The following is a 22,290-nucleotide window of genomic DNA, read 5'->3' on the forward strand; positions in this document are numbered from 1 at the left end:
TCTCTGGCAATTTGTGCCAGTGCTTGATAACACTCAGAGGTTCCTGATACTCAGATGGAGCCTCCTTTGTTTCCATTTGTGCCCATTGCCTCTTATCACTGAAATAGCCTGGGTAATGGAGACTAATTATTCTTCATGTATTCCATTACTCTCTTGAATTGCTTGCCATCATGTCTCCAAATGCTATGCAGTTATCAACTTCTTTCTGTTACAAGCTGGTTTCTGTCTTTACAGTCATGGGCCACAAAAGGATTCAGGTTTTTTTTTAGTTTTCCTGTGTGGTATCAGCGCTGAAGCCACCCTTAAATATGACTAGTGTTCGGAGGTATATCTAGAAAATGCTGATGTCAGCATAGCTACCCCTCCATCAAAACCTGAGCAATCAAGCCATGAGTATGTAATGAAAAGTGGGGAATACAGGGAGCTTCATGCCCATCTCCTTTTGGTGGCTGAAAAAGATCTTAGAGAGTATATTGCCAAGTGTGGCCCGCAAGAGTGCCGTCATGTACTCTGCTGCTCTAAGTCAGCTTAGTCTTCATTAAAATTTCACATAACTTTCATCCAAGGCATTTAATCAGCTGCTGAAATATAAAAGAAATATTGACATTATGTTTTTGTCCCACACTAAGGTCTGTGAGTCTGTCTGATGTGTCTCAAAGTAAATATGACAACGCTATGCAAAAAGGAAAAGAGATTTTTCCCATGTTCATCTCTAAAGAGAAGTATTACTAATGATAATATTTCTGTTACTGTGAAGCAACGGTGGAGAAAGGAGGTGAGGAAATAAACTCACTGTTCTTATTTACTAAAAGAGTTTATTGAATGCTGTGGAAAAAGAAAATCCTGAAGGTGCAGAACATACCAAAATAAGACTACTGTCCTAGGCTTAATTTTGTTTTTTGGTGAGAATTTCCCACTCTGTAAGGTGAAGACCTGAGTTGAGATAAAGAGATATCACCCTTACTGCTCCTATTTGCAAGTCAGTGGGCATTCTAGCAGAATGGAAAAATCTGATTTTTAAGGTGAGCAGGAGTCCTTGAATAAGTTTGGTTCTCCACAATTTTCTGTAAGTATAGCTTTTCGTTAGAGATTCAAGTGCGATAAAATTAATTTAACAATAGCTGAAACACAATTAGAAAATACACAGACATTTTCTTCACCTATTTTCTTCCTTGTATGGTCTTTTTGGAGAACATCTGTGCTCATCTTACTTGACATGGAAGTAATTTTTTTTTTTTTAAACACTACCTGTAAGTCAGTGGGCTGAGTCTTTCTAAGGAATACTGGAAACTAGTGTTTTGTGATTTCCAGATGTAGAAATTACAGATTTGTCCCATACTCTCTTTTACATTGTTACTATTGATGTTTTGTTTGGTAAAATACTGTTTTTCATGCAGCTTAGGTTCTTTGCTTATTCTCAATCTCAAAATCTTCAGGTTATTGTATTTATGTATTGCAGCCACATCTGATTTTTTTCAGAGTAAGAGTTTTTTTTCAAGTGTTAGTGTTGTTAGAAAACAATTTGCTACCTGTAATTAACTACGTGTGCAATCTCTTCAAGTTGGTATTTCCTGTGGGAATGGAGCAGCCCAGGTCTCTACATCAAGCTAAGATCTGGGAAGTCCTGTCTCTTAGCTGAAGGGCTGCTGCTCCAGTAACCCAGTGTATGAGTGTGTGTGTTTGTGTGTAGAGTGAAAAAGATGAGATGTACCAACCATTTTTAAGGACTGTTATTAATATCTTGACTTTAGAAGGACATATTTTCTTGAATTCTGAAGTGCAGGAGTTTTTGGCACATTCCTTGCTTTCTTCGGTGTTTGTTTGAAAACTACCTTGACATAATCCTCTAGAGACAAACAAGAAGAAGAGAATACCTATAAACCTTGTTATTCAAGATTTTTTTTTATATTATTCAGTAGTCTTTGAGGCTATATGTTCACATCATTTTAGTGAAACTGGATCATAAGTGCAAAGCATAATTGAAACTGGTTATGATTATTTTAGTTTAAAATTATAAATATGCCTCCAAATTAGAATGTTATGCATTAGCTTTTGGGAGACTTTTTGTTTGTTATTTCCACTTTTCACATAGTAGTAATGTGTATAAACTGCAATTTTTTCGGTATGGTATCCCTTTTTTCCACCTCTGATTGCAAAACTTGACTTTCTATCTCCACCCTGAGTCTTGTATATGGACCTTTATAGCTTCTGGGTAGGGCTGTGGCTGCCATGTCTGTCTTCTTACTAGTCTGGCATAAAGATTTGGGGTTGTTATTGTTTCAAGTGCATATGTAACTAAAGAAGCACTGTCTAAATCAGGAATGCATGAGTTTGGAAAGCATATTCTCAAATCACAAGGCCTGATGGTGTCTCTGGAGCACAGCATGATTGTACTGGAGGTCTCCTACATCCAGCAGGAGGGAGTGTGGATGCTTATTCCAGGGGCTGGGTCCAGATTCAGGGGTGTCTAATTTGAGCAAGGGAGGTATTGAATGTACGTGCCTTTCTCTCGCCTCTGACAACTCATTCAAAGCATCAATGAATTTGTGACAGATTCCTGTCTGAAAGCAGTAAAGTTCCATCAATGCAAGAGTCTCCAGTTCCCCTTGCAGATGTGCCCAAAGCTCTTATCCACAAGCTGGGCATGGGCAGTGGTGCGTGGGCAGATGTTGTGTGGCTCAGCAGGTTGAGTGCTGCCCTTGGGAGCAGGAGTGCATAGCACCTGGAAAGAGGTGTCAGCTCCAGGAACTGACTCAGCTTCTGCTGAGTTCCTATCAGCATACTCTGCCACTGGCTTGGAAAAGAAAAATTACCTCTTTCATACTGCCACTTAAGCATTTATGATCTGTATCCTAGATCACTTTTTCAGAATTTGACCCTGGCTGTTAAGTCACTTCACTGCTTTTGAAAGTTCTCCTAAAGCCTACAGCCAGTTTTTATTATACCACTTGGCTTTGGTAAATCCTAAAAACTGCAGATCCACTGTCAGTTTGGCTTTAATTGTGTGAGAGAAACAAGTAGGAGTTTGAGAAGTACATGGTTTAGATGTCTATACCTGTTTGAGCTTTTTACTTATTTGTTGGCAAAAACTGGTCAATATATAGGAAATTTATAAAGGAAGATATGTTTGAAAATTGAGGTCACTTGTAATATTCATGGATCTGTTGGCTTAAGTGAATGAAATTTTTGTCCCCACAATATTGAATGCTTCATGTCAGGGAGAATCATGATTCCTCAGGACATCCTGGCAGCAGGATTCAGTGGCCAGCTTCAGTACAAGAGGTGACTGCTGGTTCTTGGTGTAGGGCTTCTAATGCTCCATGGACACTGCAACTTCCTCTACCTGCGCTCTGAGAGCATTAGCCAGATGGGTACTTTTTGTCACTTGTGGCAGGTATTTGGTTGGTTACATGTTAGATCTGTAAAATAGCCTCAGCCCCTCAGAGTCTGTGCTGGAGTTGCACAGATAATTCTTTTACCTTGTGGCCTTCTGGATAACACAACTCCTTGTTCTTTTATATTAAGTTTAGATCAAGGTATTGTTAATCTTAGAGCTGAAAAAGGTGTGGAAATGTTGAGTTGAAAATATTTGTATTTTTCTAAATCCCCCCAACCCTCAGACCCTGCCTTGGCTATGTTCTCCTATTACATTTTCACAGCACTGGATGAACTGGAGGAACAACACTTCAACTACCAGTTTGAAGTGTTTTCTCAGGCTGTGCAAAACCTCTTTTCATATTTTATAGCCTTGAGGTAAAGCTTTTCAGTGTATTCTCATATTTTACTAAATAAGACAGATGCTTGTTTTTTATTTCCATACCTGGAGAACACAGGAATATGATCACATGAATGATAACTTGAGATACCTAGCCACTTTACTGGTATGCATTTCTGTAAATGTTTCAGGCTGATGGCTTTTGCTCTTTTTCAGATGTTATGTGTTAGTGGTGGCTGGAAGATGGGTTTCTCCCAACAGCAAGTCAATTGTAGGAGCAGCTTTCCCCAGGCCCTCTTCTAGGGAAGGCAGCTGAATTGTGCATGGGTTTTGTTCTGCTGCGAGCAGCGGAGAAGACAAAAGGTTGTGTGTAACTGAGGGCTGAAAAGAGCAAGTCAGGAATAAGGAGAAGATTGATGACCTTCCAGTAGAGTTTTGTGCCTGAGTAGTTTCCCAGTATTTTTTTGTCAGTCTCCTGCATCTGAGTGGGATTTCAGACCCTTTTTCAAACATAAGGGCACTTACAGATATGTGGTGATTTTAGAGAAGACTATAAGTAAAAGCTGGATCTGATGCAACAGGTAACTCTTGCAGCTTAAAAGGTGATGAGAACAAATATTACGCTTAGCCTTGCTGCTGTGGAATTTCTCTTAATGTAGAATAAGCCAAGATGAAAGAAGTAACACAAAAATGTTTGCTGCAATTTCATATTGAATCTTCAGGCTGCAATTCTATATCAAAACTATTAAAAAAAAAAAAAAAGGATAACATTCTGTCTAGGATATTTGCCCAAAAAGATAGCGTTACACCCACAATATATTTTGCCTGTTTGGACAGAACAGTACGTGTCGAAAAACCTGGTCTGTGATCAGAAGCAACTTTTTATAAGACATAGAAAGTAAAGTGCTGCCAACTGCTAAGCTATTTGTGGTACCATGTTATGGCTAGCAGAGGAGAGCAAGTTTGCATTAAGGCTCCCAACAGTCCTAAAAATATGTCATTAGGGGTGTGTGCCGAATGCTGACCAGCATTAGCGGAGCTTCAGGCGTGAAAAATGCACGCAGCCTTGCTCACATACACGCACAGTTACTCAGAGATCAGCAGAAATGCAGGGGCAGATGCAATGGGTACTTCAGCATTGTTGACAAGAGCTGAACCACCTGAAATTTCTGTGTGACATTCACAGCTTGCTAAGGAGATGCAGGTTATCTCCCCAGATATAAGATGCCCATGCTGCAGCAGCATCTCTGTGGTTTTCAAGGGGAGAACTGGGGCAGAGAGGAAGTTTAAACAATTGTGATAACTTGGGTTTGGGGAGCTGCATCTTTCAATCTGAATCATTGTTCTAATTGCTGAGACTTTTGAAGACATTTTCCAAAATGGCTTCTGATTTCTCTGTATTTACTATGTATTTATCTTTGCTGTGGAAGCTGGAAGAACTCAGGACAGAGTGGGAGAAGTTGAAATAATTCAAATGTACTGAATAGAGAGTTCAACTATAAGAAAAAACCAAAGGCTTCTCTAGTTAGGATTTAATGCAAGATTAGAAAATGTATTAAACAGCTTCAACTGTTGAGTGTGCACAAGCAATTTCAGAGTTGGGAAAGTTGTAATCCCAAATTGTGGTGCATTTATGGCAGTAATATGGCAATAATTATAACTTTACATTAAGAACTGGAATCAAAATTGTTGTCATGGTAAGCCATTGTATGTTAATCTTGATTGCTCACTTCCTGGAGTATTTTATTTTCATGTTAAAATTTAAAAAAAAATTCCTTTGAAGGATTTCAGATTCTCAGGAAACATGAGAATTTCATAGACAAATTTCATCAGTGGAGTTACATAACAGGTATATATAATTTTGTCTTTGTAAAAGCTTGATTATAGGTAAGTTCTGATGTAAGATGCTTATTTTATGACACTAAGTCCTAACTGCTTAAATAGAAACAATGTCATAAATGTAACAGGCACTGACATTTGCAAGGTTCTAAACTCAAATGTTTTACTTCAGTATGACTATTGAGTATTTTTTTAACCTTTGACATGGATCCAGACAATCCTACCCAGAGAGTTTCTCAGAGGAATCAGAAATTTTTATTGCTCTCAGTTAAATGACATCCTTCCTTACTGAAAAGGGGAAGTATCAGCTGCATGATGGGACTGATGGTTATTTATAAAAATCCAACTGCAGACAGTCACATTTCTTCTCTTGTCTGTCCAAACTGCAACCTCATTGTGAGACACTTGATCTCCTTGTATGCCCTGAGGAGACCTTTTAAAAGTGGCCGTTTTGAATGTGTGACATTTTAAACAATACCTAAATAGTAGCATTCTGTTTCAGTGCTTAACTATGGCTGAATGTACGCTTTCACCAAAGGTGTTGCTGAAGTATTTGTGGTTTCTCTTCATCTGTTGTTGCTGAGGTTCCAATGTGATGTGATAACATTCACTGTTTCACTCTCTGCAGGATTGCTTGGTTATTTTTGCTGCACTGGCAGCTGTTTGATGGGGCTAAATCTGAGTGGCCAGAGGCTTATTTTCTGTAAGGAATTGCACAATTGGTATTTTGGTTTTATGTGTGAAATATCCTGCCCTTCTGGGTGGAGACCACAGGGTCCATAAGCAGAACAGCTGGACGTGGGCATTTCTGTTTTGGTTCCAGCCCACGTAATCTCTAGTTGGAAGTCACCCTCCAGCCCTTCATGCCAGAATATATTCCCTGTGGCAAAGCAGCCCTTAGCCGAAGGTCTGTTGCTTCATTACAGCAAACACTTGAATGGTGACAAAGACATCAGAAAATAAGTCTAGGCTGTGGGAGGGTATACAGAACTAGTGTAATTACGCAGTTTAACTGAGGGATACCTTAGGAAAGCATCTGTACTGGGAAATCACAAAGTCTGGTTGGTGTAATAAGCAAGGTGTATAGATTAATTTCTTTAAAGCTGTTTTGACATCAAAAACGCTGTATGCTTAATACACTCATTTGCATTACAGTAATGAAATAACTACCAAGGTTCAGGCAGAACTCAAGTACTCTTAGAGGACCCAGAGAGGTAAACACTAAAGCAAAAAAAGTGTTTTAAGCAAATCAGATAGGCAGACCAGTTAAGGAACCAGGTATTCATGGCCACATGCAACCTCTTGGAGAAAACAGGAAGCTATCCATTGCTTTTTAGTAAAAGTAGGATTATATCACTTGTTCTGCCATTTGCTCACACATGACATGTTTTCAGAAGGCCTGTATGGAGAGCTTCAAATGTGAATTGAATAAACTTTGCAAACTGTTGGAGATACACACTTGACATACCAATGTGATCAAGTCCCTGAAGTCCCTGCCTTTTATATATAGTACTGAGAAGCGATGCAGTGAGAGAGACAGAGAGATGGGATGAAGGTAATTTATCTCTAAAGCACCCCGTCTTTTAGTATTTATTCAAATGCTTTCAAAGTCTGGAAACAAGAAAAATACAATCATTACTAATGTTTTCCTCTTTCTTCTTTTTTTTCCACATACTGTCTAAGTTAGTTCTCTCATTTGCAAAAATTTATTTCTAATTCCATTTTGGTCAGCTCCCTTTTTCAACTCAAGTATATGTATTTTTTTATCTCTCATGTTTAAATTTGGGCTCCCTTTTAATCACCCTGTAGAGTCTCACCCTTTGCTTCTGAGTAGCCAGACAGCTATTTCAGTGTAGGAGCCTAAGCAATTTTAACAGCTGCAGATTCTTGGATGTAATTGATGTCTTTGGTTAGAAAAAACAGTCATTTAAACGATATGTCCCTTGCATTTGAGAACATTCAGTGGAAGAAAGCGGATCTGATTGTTTTCATTAAGACAATGGAGACTTCACAACTACATGTAGCCAACTATAGTCCCACTAAAGCAAAAGCTGGAACTGGGTGTCTTGACATTTTCTGGTTTTATTGCATGCAGTGCAGCAGGTAGCTCATAGCTAGGTTTTTGGAACCCTGCTTTGGGTGGGTGGTTGGACCAGGTGTCCTTGATTTCACTTGCAGCCTAAGTTATTTTTGACTCTATAACTTTATACTTTTTTTTCTGAGTTTATTTTAGAAACGTGTTTGCACCTTGATTTCTGTTAGGAGGTATGGCAGATTGAAACCATGGCACTTTGTAATTAAGATAGTTCAAGATTTCCACCAACGGCAGATGATTCCATGGTGATGATGAAAGGAGCTCTTGGTTGACACAGTCGTTGATCTGCTGTTATGAGGGAAAGTCCCCTCCTCTCTGTGTAGCATAAATGGAAATCTGCTCCTCCCATGTTTTCCTTTGCCCTTCAGCAGGACCTGCTGCTCTTGAACGCTCTGTGAAGGACTGAGCTCTGGTTTCTTGGCTCTCAGTGCAGGTAGCCAGGTTAAAGTAATTCTTGTGACGTATACAACCCAGATGTATGTAAGAGCTATTTTAATTCAGTGTTCTTCGTGTTGTGTATTCATGGGCTAACATGGGAGTGGGTTCTCCAAACTAATGCCTGTGAGCATCCTGCGCAGCAATGTGGCCAGTGTTGCTCTTAATTAGTTTGAAACAGCATTGGATCAAGGAGCAGGAATCTTCTTTTTGTATACCAAGTACAGTGTTTTGTACATCTGAGTTCCACACCTCCTGTGAGTTCCCCCCTCCTGGGGGCTGTAAGAATCTGTTTGGGGGACACAGCTGCAGCAGTGAAGCCTTGGTAAGAGGGGTAGGGGGCAGATATCTTAAGTAATTTAAGAAACTGGAAAATCTGAATTGGTTTGATTCATTGATGGAAAAATTAATTCCTTTATACTTTCTCCTTTCCAGTGATTGTACCCTGTAGATACATACAGCAGATAATTTGCTTATTCTCTTTTGCATGTTAAGCTTCCTCTATTTTTGTGTGGCTGTAGGGCAGAACACTGGCTATTTATAAGTGTGTTTTACACAAACATAAGTTTACTGCTGTCAAGAGTTGTAAGGTTAGAAATAAGTAAAAACTATGTTTTGGTAGGATTGACTCCCATCACAAACAAAGCAAGAAAAATAACCTAGTGGTGAATTTAAGTTGAGGAAAAAAATTAATCAGAGAACAAGTGAATGAGTGACACAGTGGAAACTCTCAAGAACTGATTTAGAAAGCTGTTACTTAATTTAAAATCAGTCTGCTTAAACCATCTCCTACGAGTCAAGTCTGCTGCTTTATATGAATCTGTTTCCACAAAACTAAACAATGAACATAAGGCTTTAAATTGCATGGATTTTCAAACAGACCTAGAAGAAAAAAAAGTAAGATTGTGGATCCTGCCATTCACTCACTGATTTTAAAGAAAGTTGTCCCAATTAAAGTGATTAAGCAGCATGGCCCATCCTCCATTTAAATACAGCACAGTAGCCAGTTGTAGCTATAGCAAGCTCTGGTGCTGCTTTATGTTTGCAGTACCTTTGTGTTGAGCTATCTGGCCTGTTCAGTTGTCAAGAAGGTAGGTCCTCAGTATTTTGAAGCTGCCTGGAGATGCTTTGAACTTATTCAGGTATCTGAATAAGTCTAAAAAGCTGGCATCTGCCTATAAATATTTAATGTGAAAAAAAATCACCTGGGGTTTGTTATGAGGAAACTAAGCAGATTATATTACCACTCGGAGACCCCTACATTGTCTGTGTGCAGGCTGGCTTTAGTCAAGTGGGATGCAGTAGTTCAGGTACCAGACATTGCTGTCTTTTTTTGTCACCTTGACACTTAACACAGTGGTGACTGCAGCACAAAGCTTGTCTGAGTTTGACTCTCTGAGACAGAACTTGGAAAGCAGCAGCATTAGCCATATTTGTACTTTAAAAATAAAATCAGCATCTCCCTCATTGCACACTAGGACAACTAAAGGAGAGTTGGCTCCAGCAAAATGTGTTAATTAAACCCCAGACTCCCAACTTCTGAGCTCTAAAATCCCCCCCAAAACCTATATTATAACAATGTTTGTGTTTCGTGCATGTGATTTTTATGTGATTTGTACTTTTAAAATTTATTTTAATGGTGTCTGAAATTTCGCAATTTGTGGATTTGAAAGGGGGGGTGTTTTGGGTTTAAGTTTGGGGAAAGAAATACTGCAGAATCACTGTGAAAGTGTCTGGTTTTGATGAAAGACGGGGTTTGATAAAGGGTAGTTGATCGGTCATCAGTAATTTTATTATGCGTTATGGGAGACATTTATCCAAGAGTCAATGAGACATTCCAAGGTATATGATACACTGAAGACTAGACAAAAGACTTGTGATCTCCTCCTGAACATCTCTTCCTCTCTTAAAGATGTTCTGGTAGTGCCCATAGGAGAGCAGTGTTCTCTTCACTGGTATTTGTAACTAGTCCAGGCTCATAGTGCTTATGCTCCAAGAAGATAAATGATGGGAGAAAACTGAAAAGATTGTTAAAAAATCCTTATTCAGTCAAAACAAGTTGTTCAGAATGTAACCTCCAAACCTGGACAGTATTAGTGAGCTAACTATTTTAGGCACCATAGCACAGTAGGGTTTTGGTGAGAGCATCATTCCTTAGCTAGAAATATAATATAAGTCCTTAAAAAATTTCTAGTCTGAGTAACAAAATGAGATACATTTTCGTCACAGAGGGACACAAGGTGAAAAGTTCAGGTCTGGATCCACTTTGGGTTTGGTCTATTTATAAGGATAAATCTGATAAAATGCAGCTGTGAGCTTCAGATTTGTGTTTTTCTAATGTTTTGGAGAACTTGGAGTCAGTTGGGTTTTGCACCTTCTGCTGTTTCCAAGTGTCTGCTGCTACGGAAGGAGCGGTGCCACTGAGCAACAGAGCTCGACTTCTCATGCTGGATTTGTGTGGGAATCATGCTGCTTCAAAAGCAGATTGAAATCCTAGATCATAGCCATCGGAGCTAAAGCATCTTGACAACTCCCCCTGCACCCCCGCTTGCTGCTCTAAAATTATTTTCAAGTCTAAAATCTGCTGAGTAATAAAGCAAGATGCCATTCAGGTCTCTGATGAGGGTCTGAACAGCAAGCAAATTGCTGGCTGTGCAGCTAAGTAAAGTTCCAAGTGCAACAAAATTTATGAAGGCATTTGGCTCCACTGCCCAGCTATTTGAAAACCCAGGTGTAAGAGATGCATAGCAGCAAATCTCATACTTCTTGGGCTGGAGGTTGGCATTTTACATAGCTGTGTGTGATGTGTCAGCTTTGCCTCTGCTCCCTTTAAAGTAAAACTAATCTGTTCTGAATGTAACAAATGTTTGGTGTCATTCATTAAGAAATCTATTTATGTTTGACTTGTCAAACTATTTGTAAGAATAAATCTGTTGTGAAACAAAGTAGCCTTCTCCAAAGGCGTGTCTGAATTTCTGTTAAGTATAAAAATACTATTCTGCCCATTTTAAATATGAGAAAATAATAAAAATATAGCTAAGCAAAGACTAATACTTAATCTTTGCACACAAATGGTATTTTTTGCTTTGGGGATTTGTTCACAATTACAAGTGCTGAGGAATTTAATAGTCAAGGCATAGCATGCTTGAAGGAATATGACGGTGTTGGGGTGGTCTAAGTGTACTTCACCTCCCAGATCACTTTCTTTGTAATTAGTTCTGGTCAAGGGGAAAAGATTGTGAAGATGCTTGTGGTATAAATGTAAGAGCCAGTGAGACAGTAGCTGATATGTAAGGAAAAATGTGTGTGTGCAGCCAGATGCATCTCCTACTTCTCTCACTTGAGAGCTGCAGCAAGGGCTTACCTCAATGGGATTAGCTTGCAGCTGGCAGAATCTGTCACTTGGAGTACTTAATAGGAAGGTCCCAATGAGACTTAACAAGCACTTTAGTGTGAAATTAAAACTTATCCAGAGTTCACTGGCATACTTGAGAGTTGGCACAGCCACAGCTACCATCTTTCATGCAGTGTTGTTTTGTCATGCGAAGCACAAATTGTGCCAGAATGGAGAAAAATGTTCCTAAATGTAAATGCTGTGTTTGTAAATGATGTATTCTCCCATCTTTCCAGCACAAGAAGTGCTGTCTAGGGAGCTGTGATTAAATTTACTACCAGTACAATGGTACAAAACACAGCATTGAGTTTGTAGCCCCAACAATTCTTTGCATGACATGAAAAGAAGGAGGTACTGGAGGAGATAGACCTTTGATGCTGCTCGTCAGTCTAAGTGCAGTCAGTGCCTTCTAAGTGAAGTCAGCCTACCAAAAAACTTGAGTTGCCCCCAAGATCATTCAACATTCACCTTCAGAAAAGTTCACATCTTCTGAGGAATTATGCTAAGAGTTATCCCTATACGTAGTTATTTGCAATGCTGCCTTTTCTTGTCCATTTGGGCTGGGGGGGGCAGGGACAGAAGGTGGAGAGATGCCCCTGCATGTTACCTGTACACTGTGCCAGGGGGACTTGGGGACTTAACATAGGTGTTTGCTCTCACCAGATCCCCAGTGTGCTGCAGAGTCTCCTAGAGCCCTGCCAACATTCAGATCCCAAAAACCCTAATCTTTAAGGGTGGCTGAGCATGAGCTGTCCTGTTTGTGTCTCACGTAAGATAGAGCTTGGATCCCAAAGCAGATGAGCAGGAGACACAGCAGGCTGTAAATGCTGCAATACAGCAAAATGGACCAGGCTGTCTAGTTTGTTACCTAGTGTTTCATAAAACAGCATTTTATCTGTTTTTGTAACACCTTAGTTATTTGTAGGAAAGATCAGGGATTTTATCTGATAATTTTATCTACTTTTATTGTTTCTTATGAATATATTGCAGTAGGCCATGCTGAGCATGAAATCAGCCTTGTAAAGAAAACAGCTTGTTCCCATTATGACAGTATATGAATGCTAAAAATGGGCTTCGTTAGTTATAACAGCTGAATCCCAGCATCCCCTGAAGTTATATTCAGATAATAATACAAGATTTCACATTTCTGCTTGGCAAAAGAAGTAAGCGTGCAATTGGAAGTCAGCACTGCAGAGCTTGCAGTAATAGGTGATGTTTATAGAATGTATTTTCTTGGAAGTAATCTCCTCAAGATTTTGTTGTAGCAATGCCAGATCCCAGACAGCATCATATACCAAATCTTCTTTGTAAATTATATCACTGAAAAAGTTTCATGTGTGATACCCATCCTCATCTGATAGATGAAGTCTGTGCCTCCATTAGCATAGGATAATCAGATTCTGCACATGGATGTCTAATACAAGTTTATTGAGGATGTCTTGGTCTCAGCTGATGAGTAATTCTGTTCCATTTAATGCACTGATGTTTGTGATAGTTACTAATTTAAAGCCTTACTTGCAATTTCAGGGAAATTCTTAGTGTCTAAATTATACCCATAATTTTCCAATTACCAAACATTTATACTGGCACTAGCAGGCCTTAGTTGTAATAATGATTATGGATGGAGCTGATAGAAGATCAAATATCCCATCTCTGGGTTCAGTACATATGAAAGCAAAACTGATGGTCGGAATGGAGGGGTTTGGTGTCAGATGAAAGGCAGTTGCTGAATCAGACCAATAATCTGTACTAAACCAGTAGATGGTAGGAAGCAATTCACAGGTTGAGTTTTGCCAGCTGGGGCCAGGTAGCAGTTATCTGAATATATCAGTGAGTCATTTTCAGGGTATTTGTTTCTTCTTTCAGAAGCCCTTTTCTAGCTGTATAATCTATGAAGGTTATCAGTTGTGTTGAATGACAGAGGTATTTGCACCGTGTCCAGAAACATGCAAAATAAAAGGAAAATTCTGTTTTCTAAAATATATAAAAAATAATAAAAGACTGTGAAGGCTTCATCTTAGATCCTGCAGTTGCATTAAGTACTAATAAAGCCTCATATTTGTTTCTCAGCAAGATGTATAACCATCTGCACACTTTTCAGTTTTTCAGAGAATTCTGAAAAAGGCCAATGTTTTAGAGAATAATTTTTATGATGACCATATGGGGAAGGAGTCTACATTTTAATATTTGTGTACATCTAATCCCACCACTGTCAATGGGATTTAAAATGTCTACTAATCAATGTGATACATATGGTAGATGTCATGGAGTGATTAATGCAGTGTAATCCAGTAGCCACTGTATACAGGGAAGCCTCCCATGTGGCTGTAAACATCTGCTTTTGTTATCAATGGCTCTGGAATCATCATAGTTGGCAAAGGGGGGAAACAAAACAAAGGGAGGTTTGCAAAAGAGACTTTCAGCTTTCCGCTGTGTGGGGGGCTTTGAAGTGAAGGGCGCTTTTGGGAGCAAATGGAGCTGTGGATGTCCTCTCTCTCTGTGTATGAAGGAGATGTCTCTGCCCCCACCGAATGGCTATTCTTAGTTGAAGGGTTCCAGCTTCGACACAGAAATCATTTCATTGAACAGACAATGAATAGCAAGTTTTTGTGCATGTGTGTGTGTGAGAGAGGAGAGATTTACAATACAAAGGTAAACTAATGCTTCTGCCCCTTCTGATGATGTTCTTTATTGCTGGCCCAAAAAAACACAGCCCTGTTAGGCTGTTGAGTGTGTTGGATGCATGTGGTATGGATCATCAAGATTCCAGCTCCAAGGGAGAGGCTTCTAATGTTGTTTGACACGTTGCAGCGTAACCCAGAGCACTGTCTTTTCCAAGAGGGAAGTGTCAGGGTATTGATTTCAGCATCACATGGGTGGTGTCTTTACAGTTCTCACTTCTCATCTCAAATCTGCAATGTCTGTGTCCCAAAGGTGAACCAGCTTGCCTCTGAGATTTGATGAAATTACATTTTCAAGCACAGTGTGTGTACTGTGACGCCATGGTGGCCTTTTCAAACCAGCAGGTGACATTTTCATCATTTTTCATTTGCAAAGTGAGTCTTTCAGAGGAAAGGAAGCTCTGTCCAGCTGTGTTGTATTGTCCCATACAGTCCCAGGAGGGAGGGACAAAAATGAGCCCACGTTGATTTACTTCCTGGTAGCCTTTCTATAGGGACAGGTATAGGAAGACATTGCTGCTGTGTGTGAACACACTAGTTTCAGCAGTTGGAACAGTAAGAGGAAAGAATCTAGGCTCTGGAAACTTAACAGATCCCATTGTCTGGAAACCTATCAAATGTTTTAAACTGATGCTGCAGTTAAAATATTCACCTGTCATAAACTCCATTGGCAAACTCAGACACAGGCACAATTGTGGCAATGCCCCTGTAATCTTCATCTGCTGTGTTTCTGTTTAAAATTAGGCTTTCTATTATTTTGATAATACATGCTGACAAGAATTTTGTGGGTGTGATATTTTAATATTTGCTGCTTCCTGTTGCTTAAACAGCAAAATCGCTCTGAATCCATTGCAATGGAGTATAGAGATTAAAAAATTATCTAAATCTTAAGCACTTCATCAATGTTTTTATTCACTTACCCAATGGATCTTGTTATTCCAAGTTAGTTTATAGATGCACGGGATGCTTCATTTGAATGCAGACCCTTTTCGAGTGTTTTGCCCCATTGTTAGTTCAAGTAAATCTTCTCATTTTCATGATACTGCACTGATAGTATAATGCAGACAGAAAGCTCTTTAAAAAATACATTCCATGGAAGTGGTTACAGCTGCAATTGGATACAACATTCTTCAGTATCTTTTTGTTGTTTGTTTTTAGTTTTTTAATTGCACCATTACCCTTTTCCCCCAGCTTCCCCTGAACATGTGTTCATGCATGTCCTCTTCCTCATCTTCATTTCTGTTGGATGTAATTCTTTCCGGGTAAATCTTGTCTCTCGTGAGCTTTTTTTTGATATATAGGCTCTTTGTTTTAAGACAGCTGTAGTGTCAGGCCCACCCACACTGTGCTGTCGCCATTGCTTTGAAGCCAATATTTCAAACATAAAATAGCTGTCAAGTCTTTGATTTGGTTCCGCTTGCTGGGGATGGCATGAAAACAAAAGTTTTTATGTTTTGGGCTTTCATGTAAGTGAGCCAAATGAGTAAAAGTTTCAAGGATTTCAAACAAGGAGTTGTCATGAAAGCTGCTTTTGACTGAAATTAAAAAGTTTATTGGAAGGGAGGAAAGTGCAAACCAAATGTGTGCATACCATATCTCTGTGGCTTTTTGGTGATTTTTTTTAATGCTTGTCTCGTAGGAGAAAAAAAGAAGGTCATTTTTACTGTCACTCTCTTCCAATTTAGGCAGAACTGTGTCTGTGGATTCTGCAGGTTTGGTCTATTGGAAGGGGGCTTGTCTCCAGGCAGAACAAACTGGTATTACTTGGTTTGTGCTGCTGGACCAGCACTGTCCTACCTCATCAGGGTGGTATGGAAATGCTGCTGTGTGAAGTCATTCCCATGCCAAAGCACTTACACAAGTCTGTTCACAGTCTTTTGCTTTGTCCTTCAGAAAGCAGTCTAAGACAAAATGAAAACATGACCAAGGGACACACAAACATATTTATCTAGTACCAAAAGTCTTTGGGAATAGGTAGTGCAGTGATGTCTTGAAGGCTGTAGCCTGCAAAATAATTTCCATCTACTGGCAAAAGATTTCTTTTAGCTAGGATTTTCATGGAACAATACCTCAAAAAGAAAAGGAAAAGGAAATATGCTTGGCAGTGTGCTGATTCAGTGCAGTTTACTGCTAAGGAAGTAACTGCCCGGGAAAATTGAAGGCAGATACTAGGCATTTAGGATTCCCAACTGATTTAACCTGCTTCTGACAGCTTGTGTAGCATGGCTAGTGTGCTCCAGCTTCAGGAATGTTGATTTCTTTAGGCAAATTCTGATGTAATGATAGAAAAATGATGTCTGCTTTTATTTGCATGATAAAGTCTCATTTGTTTTGATAGTCTTTAGAGAGAGCACCTTTGCCATTTTGTCATGGTTTGTCAAACCATGACACACGTTCAGGCTCGTCTTTGAATCCAGGGCATAGGGAGTAATTTAATCTGAAGTTCAGATACTAGGTTTCTTCTCACAGGAACTTTGACTTCTTTAAGTTTGTTTTTTTTTCATTACTGTTTTCTAGTGTCAGAGATTTTGAAGTGAGATGGTTTTCTGATTGCTAATAGTTGGCGATCTTCTTTATCCAGGGTACTTTACTTACAATCTGTAAACTGTAATCTGTCTCTTGTCACAGTTTGTGATGCAGGGAAGGCCAGCATGCCAAAGCAAGAGCAGTTGTGGTGGGTATTGCTTTACATCTTTCAGGGCATATAATTTTTAAGTGAAATGTATCCTTTGGTATTCAAGTACTGGATAAATTACCAGCCATATTATTGGTAGAGGAAAACAATGGTGTATTTTGATCAAAAGTGTGACTAAAACAAGATACCAAAAACTGCAGATTGCACAATATACGTTGATTATTATGTATGTGTTTGTATTTGTCCACATGTTTCTTGCAAATTCATCTTATATTACTGCTTAGTATTGATGATGGATGGAATATAAAGCAGAGGATAAATCTGGGTAGTTTCTGACTATCCATAGCATTTAATGTCTCAAGGACTTTTGTAAGGTGTCTTAATGTCCTTGAAAGAAATGGGATGTATGGAATTTAAAACTCTGACTACCTTTGTCAGTGTAAGCACTGTAACTAATCTAGCCCCACAGCAGCTAATAAATCCGTATAAAAACACACTGCTGGGGTATGGAAATGACCTTGTACAAATGTCATCTGTAATTCCACTTCTTGTCCTTCATTAATTTCTAGGTTCGATCTGCTCTGCTCTTATTGGAGCAGGGTTTGTTTCTGGTTTTGCTTTGTTGCATGTCTTGCCACAAGCAAGCTTTTCTGAGGATTGAGAAGTCACCCCAGAATGATTAGTAGTTAACAAATCCAGTAGCAGACGTTTTCATGGATAGCACCTCAGAAGCTAGCCCCTTTCCCTCTGAATTTCTGCCTGCATCAGTAGTCAGATGTGATTCTCACTGGAAGAAATGTGTGTTTTGTAAAGAGCAAGTCCCTGCAACCCTCCACGGGCAGCAGGGCACATGAGGGGCGAAGGCAGGGAGAGAGCAGGCATCTCACACAGGATTGGGTCCTCTCTGAAATATTTGCCTCTGTGTGGAGGCTAATGAAGTGTCTGCCCCTTGCTGATGTCCATGCTTTGCAAACAGAGCCAGAAAAGCGAGCAACTTTTGTGGGCCTTCATCCGTCTGAACTGTTGGGGGATTGTTCTGACCAAAATTAAAAATGCTTTATCCTTGCTTGTAAGAGGGGAGAGACCTGCTAACTCTCATCTCAGTTGTTTCTCCTATAAAAATTCCCTGGATGCTGTTGTGCCACAGGAAAAAGGCAGTTTCTCTGTGTGATTTATTTAATTTGATTAACTGTTATCTCTGTTAATTAGCTGTGAAATACTACAAGACCAGTGCTTTCTGACCCTCCAAGACATGTAAGAGGAAGTGAAAGGAAAAATAGCTGTCCTGTACTGACTCATGGTCACTGAAAGAATAGAGGAGATGTAAATAACACAGATATGCTTTTATTAAGACAGCAATCAGAGTAAGCCAAAGTTGCCTCCCATATTTTTCTTTAACTGTGTTATAGGAAATGGTTTTGAATTGTTTTATTTCCTAATAGTCACATCCTTATTAGCCTTGTGTTTTTCCTTCCCTTACCCCTCCTGTGAAGTGTGTTGTAAGTGGGAATTTCTAGCCTGTAAAACTTCAAAACTCATGATAGAAAATGTTTATAATTTACAGGATCGTTAATCTGTGTTCTTGCCCACTCGTCTACATGCACATGCTGGAATATTCCATGTTTTACTGTTGATGTGGTCAACATAAGGATTATACAGACTTTTTAACTGGCTATTTATGATTTTATTTATCTTCATAAATTAAATGCTGCTTTTACTTTAGGAAGGACATGTCAAAATGCCAGAATGAAGGGATTGAGGGGGAAACTCCATTGTTCCCTTCAAATGCAAATTCTTTTCTTCCTCTTTCTCCTCTGCACTTCATGGGGTGATTGGCATCGCACAACTTGCCTAAAGCTTGAGCTCCCTGTGGCAGGGAACCCTGTGACATTAACTTTCTACTTAAATGTGCAAATTCCTTCTTTTACTTTTTGCTGTTTTCAGAAACTGATGTAATTATAGCTGATTTTTCTCACTTGAACCCTGGATTAAGTTTTGGAAAAAGACCTCGATTGCCTTTTTTTTCTTTCTTTCTTCACAACTGTATACATTTTCAGTTAAAAGCTATCATCTGTGTGCATTCAGAGGTTATTTGTATTCGTTTTGTTTTCCCATTTTTATTGGTTTGATTCCTAACTGTTATCAGTGAGTTAGAGCTGAGCACTTTTAATTCAAATGGCATAATGCCCAATCCTCTGAGATTAGCTGGCAAGTGCTTCTGGGCATGGTGCCACCTGGCATTTCTCAGAAAGGGGCTGCTAATGAAACACCGGAAAAAAATAAGATTGTTCTAGACATGCAAAACCCTGAAGTTGCAGGGAGTGAGGAGTGACAGAGCTTTCACAAACACACCCAATATTCTGTGGCACGACTCGGAAACTACTCAGGAAATACCATCCTAATACCTCTGCATAAAATTGATACTGAAGTGAACAAGTCTGAGTACAAATGAATTTCTTTTTGTGAAGTTTGTGACTGATTTTTGGCATCTGTGCTCAGGATTGGGCTCTCTGGGTTGTCTGCAGTGCAGCTTGGGCTCCGAGAGCTCTCAGCTTGTTAGGACCTGCAGTTTTGTCCTCCTCTGATTTGCCTCATCATGGTGCAGCGCCACAGTTTCTCAGAGCACCAACCTTAAGGCTGAAGACCGTGTCCTTCCTGGGTCCTCTGTTACTATGAATATAGGCAGACTGCTTTGAGATCCTGTCTTGGAAAGAAAGTTTGTTGGCTGCAAGAGACTTTGAATGTGGTGTTTCCAATCTAGTGACTGACATTTTCTGATTATAGCTTTTGTTTCATCAGAAAACCTCCAAAAAAGCTCAATGCCTGGATAAATAGGTCCCAAGACATTTAGGACTTTATAGGTCTAGACTAACATCTTAAAACTAGCGGGCTGCCCAAGCAGATTATGCATCATGGATTTAATATGCTCGTGAACTAAAGTGCCACTTAACAAACAAGTTGCCAATTTCTACATCAGCTAAGTTTTCTGTACACACTTGAGAGATTGTCTTATATACAGCATATGAGAGTAGGCTGTAGAGCACTTATTTGCATAAAAAGCTTTGCCAAGAGCAATGAAAAAAAAGTATACAGTAAGAAAGTGTTCCTCAGTTGAAAGAATAACGATATTGTTGGGGTTTTTTTCTTAAAGTCTTTTGCCCTTCAGCTTCATTGCCTGCTTTCTGTTTGAAAGATTAGTAGTGATTGTAGACCAGGAACATCACTGAGGCAACCTTGAGCAACTGGTTATTTATTTATGGTTTTCCTTCTCTAGCTGACAGTAAAAATATATCCTGCATTTCTTCTAAGAAGCCACATTTTCCTGTTTTCTGAATGTAATAGAATATAATCAGATGTGCAAACCCTATTGTTTTCTTGCTGGATCTGTCTTCCGTACTCATCCCTTGTCATCATCCTTATTTTCCAGTGTCTCTGTATAGGCTTTAGAAATAATAATAGGGTGGGAATTGAGGGAGACAATACTAGATACCATACTAGCCCTTGGAACATGGTGATTCTCAAAGGCAATGGCATGACACCATTGACTGAAGAGAAGCAGGGATCTTTCACTTGGTTTACTGCCCCACCTTTTACCTTGGTTCATAATGGTTTTTTATACAGTTTTCCAAAGTGGAAAAAAAAGTAACACATGAGACAGTCAAACCATGCAGAAAACAGTTGAGGGTTTGTGAGGAACAGTGAACCGATCTTGAATTCCTGCAGCACATATGACACTTTTTGAACCATATTTTTTTTTAATCTAGGAAGCCTAGATAGAAGACAGGATTTGGTCCTTTTAAGGTTCTTGCAGGTCTTAGCTGTTAACTTGCTTCTAGTTTCATAGTTACTGACTTATGTCAGTGTGATTAATGAGAAATGGAAAGTATGCAAAAAAAAAAAAAAGAGGAACAGTGAAAGATCTTCCTTCTGCAAAAGACAAGAAGTAAAAAAGCAATAAATACAGTGCTTGTGCTCAGTAATCACAGAAAGAACAGTTTCTACATTCCAGTTTCAGGATCTGATTCAAAGCTCCATTGACTTGGTGTACTAAGTGAATTTATGAAATCATGGATTTATGCTACTATGTTTTTCCTATAACTGGGAATTAAAAAAATTCACCTTAAGTAGCTGAATGTGTCTAATATGTGCTGTAGTGTGTGCCTTTTGCGTGGGGAAGCACTTTGTACAGCAGCTGGCTCTGTTTATGGTGCAAATGACAATTCGATCTGTGTAGCAATTAAGCTTTTCTTATCACATGGAGCCTCTTAAAAAGAAGCCATTGTATTTATATGTGTAGAATATGTATATCATATATATAAAAACATATAATTTATATAACTAATGTGGGTATACATGATGTGTGTTAATATATTTCATATACATGTGTATATAGATATTCTTCTGATTAATTAGAAAAGTAGAGAGAGGGGTAGAGCTATTTACAGCCAGTGACTGAGTTAATAACAAACAGAGAAAGATTTAGTATAGCTGAATGCTTTCGTGTGGCTTTGGTCAAATTACTTAGAGGTGGAAATAATCAGTGGTTGAATTAAGCGAGAGGCCTGATACACACTGGAAAACCTCCATCGTCTGTCAGATGTTTTACAACTGTGATGAATGAGTTTGGATAAATAATGCAAACATGTGTTAAACAAGTTCAGGCCGGGTTCCACATGGTATGGTAAACAGAAATTGTGCTTGAGGAATGTTTGAAAATGTAAATGTCTGGTGGGGTGGTATGGTCGGAGCACTGTGAGGATAGCCTTTCCTTTTACGCTGGAAACTTGCAAACTTGCCCGGAGGCTGCCCTGATCCAGCAGAGGATGGGGCCATATGGAAATGAACCTCATAACCTGAGTGAATTTTCATTTACATTATTTGTTGTAAAAACTGTTGATGTGGAGATGTTGAGGGGGAAATCAGGAAATCATTCCAAGTGAGGCAAGGAATGCTCCAAGGTCTCTTTTACCTCTGTCACTGCAGATAGAGAGAGGTGAAGAGCTGATGCCCCAATGGGCAGCACACTTGGAGAGGCATCAGCTAGCTTTTGTTTCAAAAGGCAAAATGTGTTGCCAGAGCAGTGGGTGGATTTATATGCCAGCTTCTCTCTGGCTGCAAATGCACTTAACTGAACTCACTGATTCCAAACAGAACTCAGAGAACCATCTGGCACAGAGGTGTATAGTTGTTGTGTTTGTTAATGGGGATGAAATGATTGTTCTGATACGGGTTTTGTGTTCCCTCACAAAGATCTAATCATACTGTTCTGGACCCTACAAGCACCATGAATCTTGTTTCTGGAAAATTGACGATACTTTTCAGCTATGAAAATGGAGGACAATTTCCAAAAGGGAAATTTCTACCTGACGAACATGGTCTTTTATCAGTAATTTCCTGGTTTTAATACATGTAGCTTTGGACACCTCTCTTCACCCTAATCATGGATCTTGGAAATTGTACTTGGAAAGTGGAGACATACCCTACTTTTACATAATT

General features: G+C 39.2%; 1 protein-coding gene across 13 annotated transcripts in view; it reads left to right on the forward strand.

The window, feature by feature from the left end:
* FHOD3 (formin homology 2 domain containing 3) overlaps nt 1-22,290 on the forward strand; it is a 374,599-nt gene that overhangs the window by 133,812 nt on the left and 218,497 nt on the right. The gene's annotated exons all lie outside the window — the stretch shown is intronic.

The sequence above is a fragment of the Taeniopygia guttata genome, chromosome 2 (assembly GCF_048771995.1).
Source record: "Taeniopygia guttata chromosome 2, bTaeGut7.mat, whole genome shotgun sequence".
Classification (NCBI taxonomy): Eukaryota; Metazoa; Chordata; class Aves; order Passeriformes; family Estrildidae; genus Taeniopygia; species Taeniopygia guttata.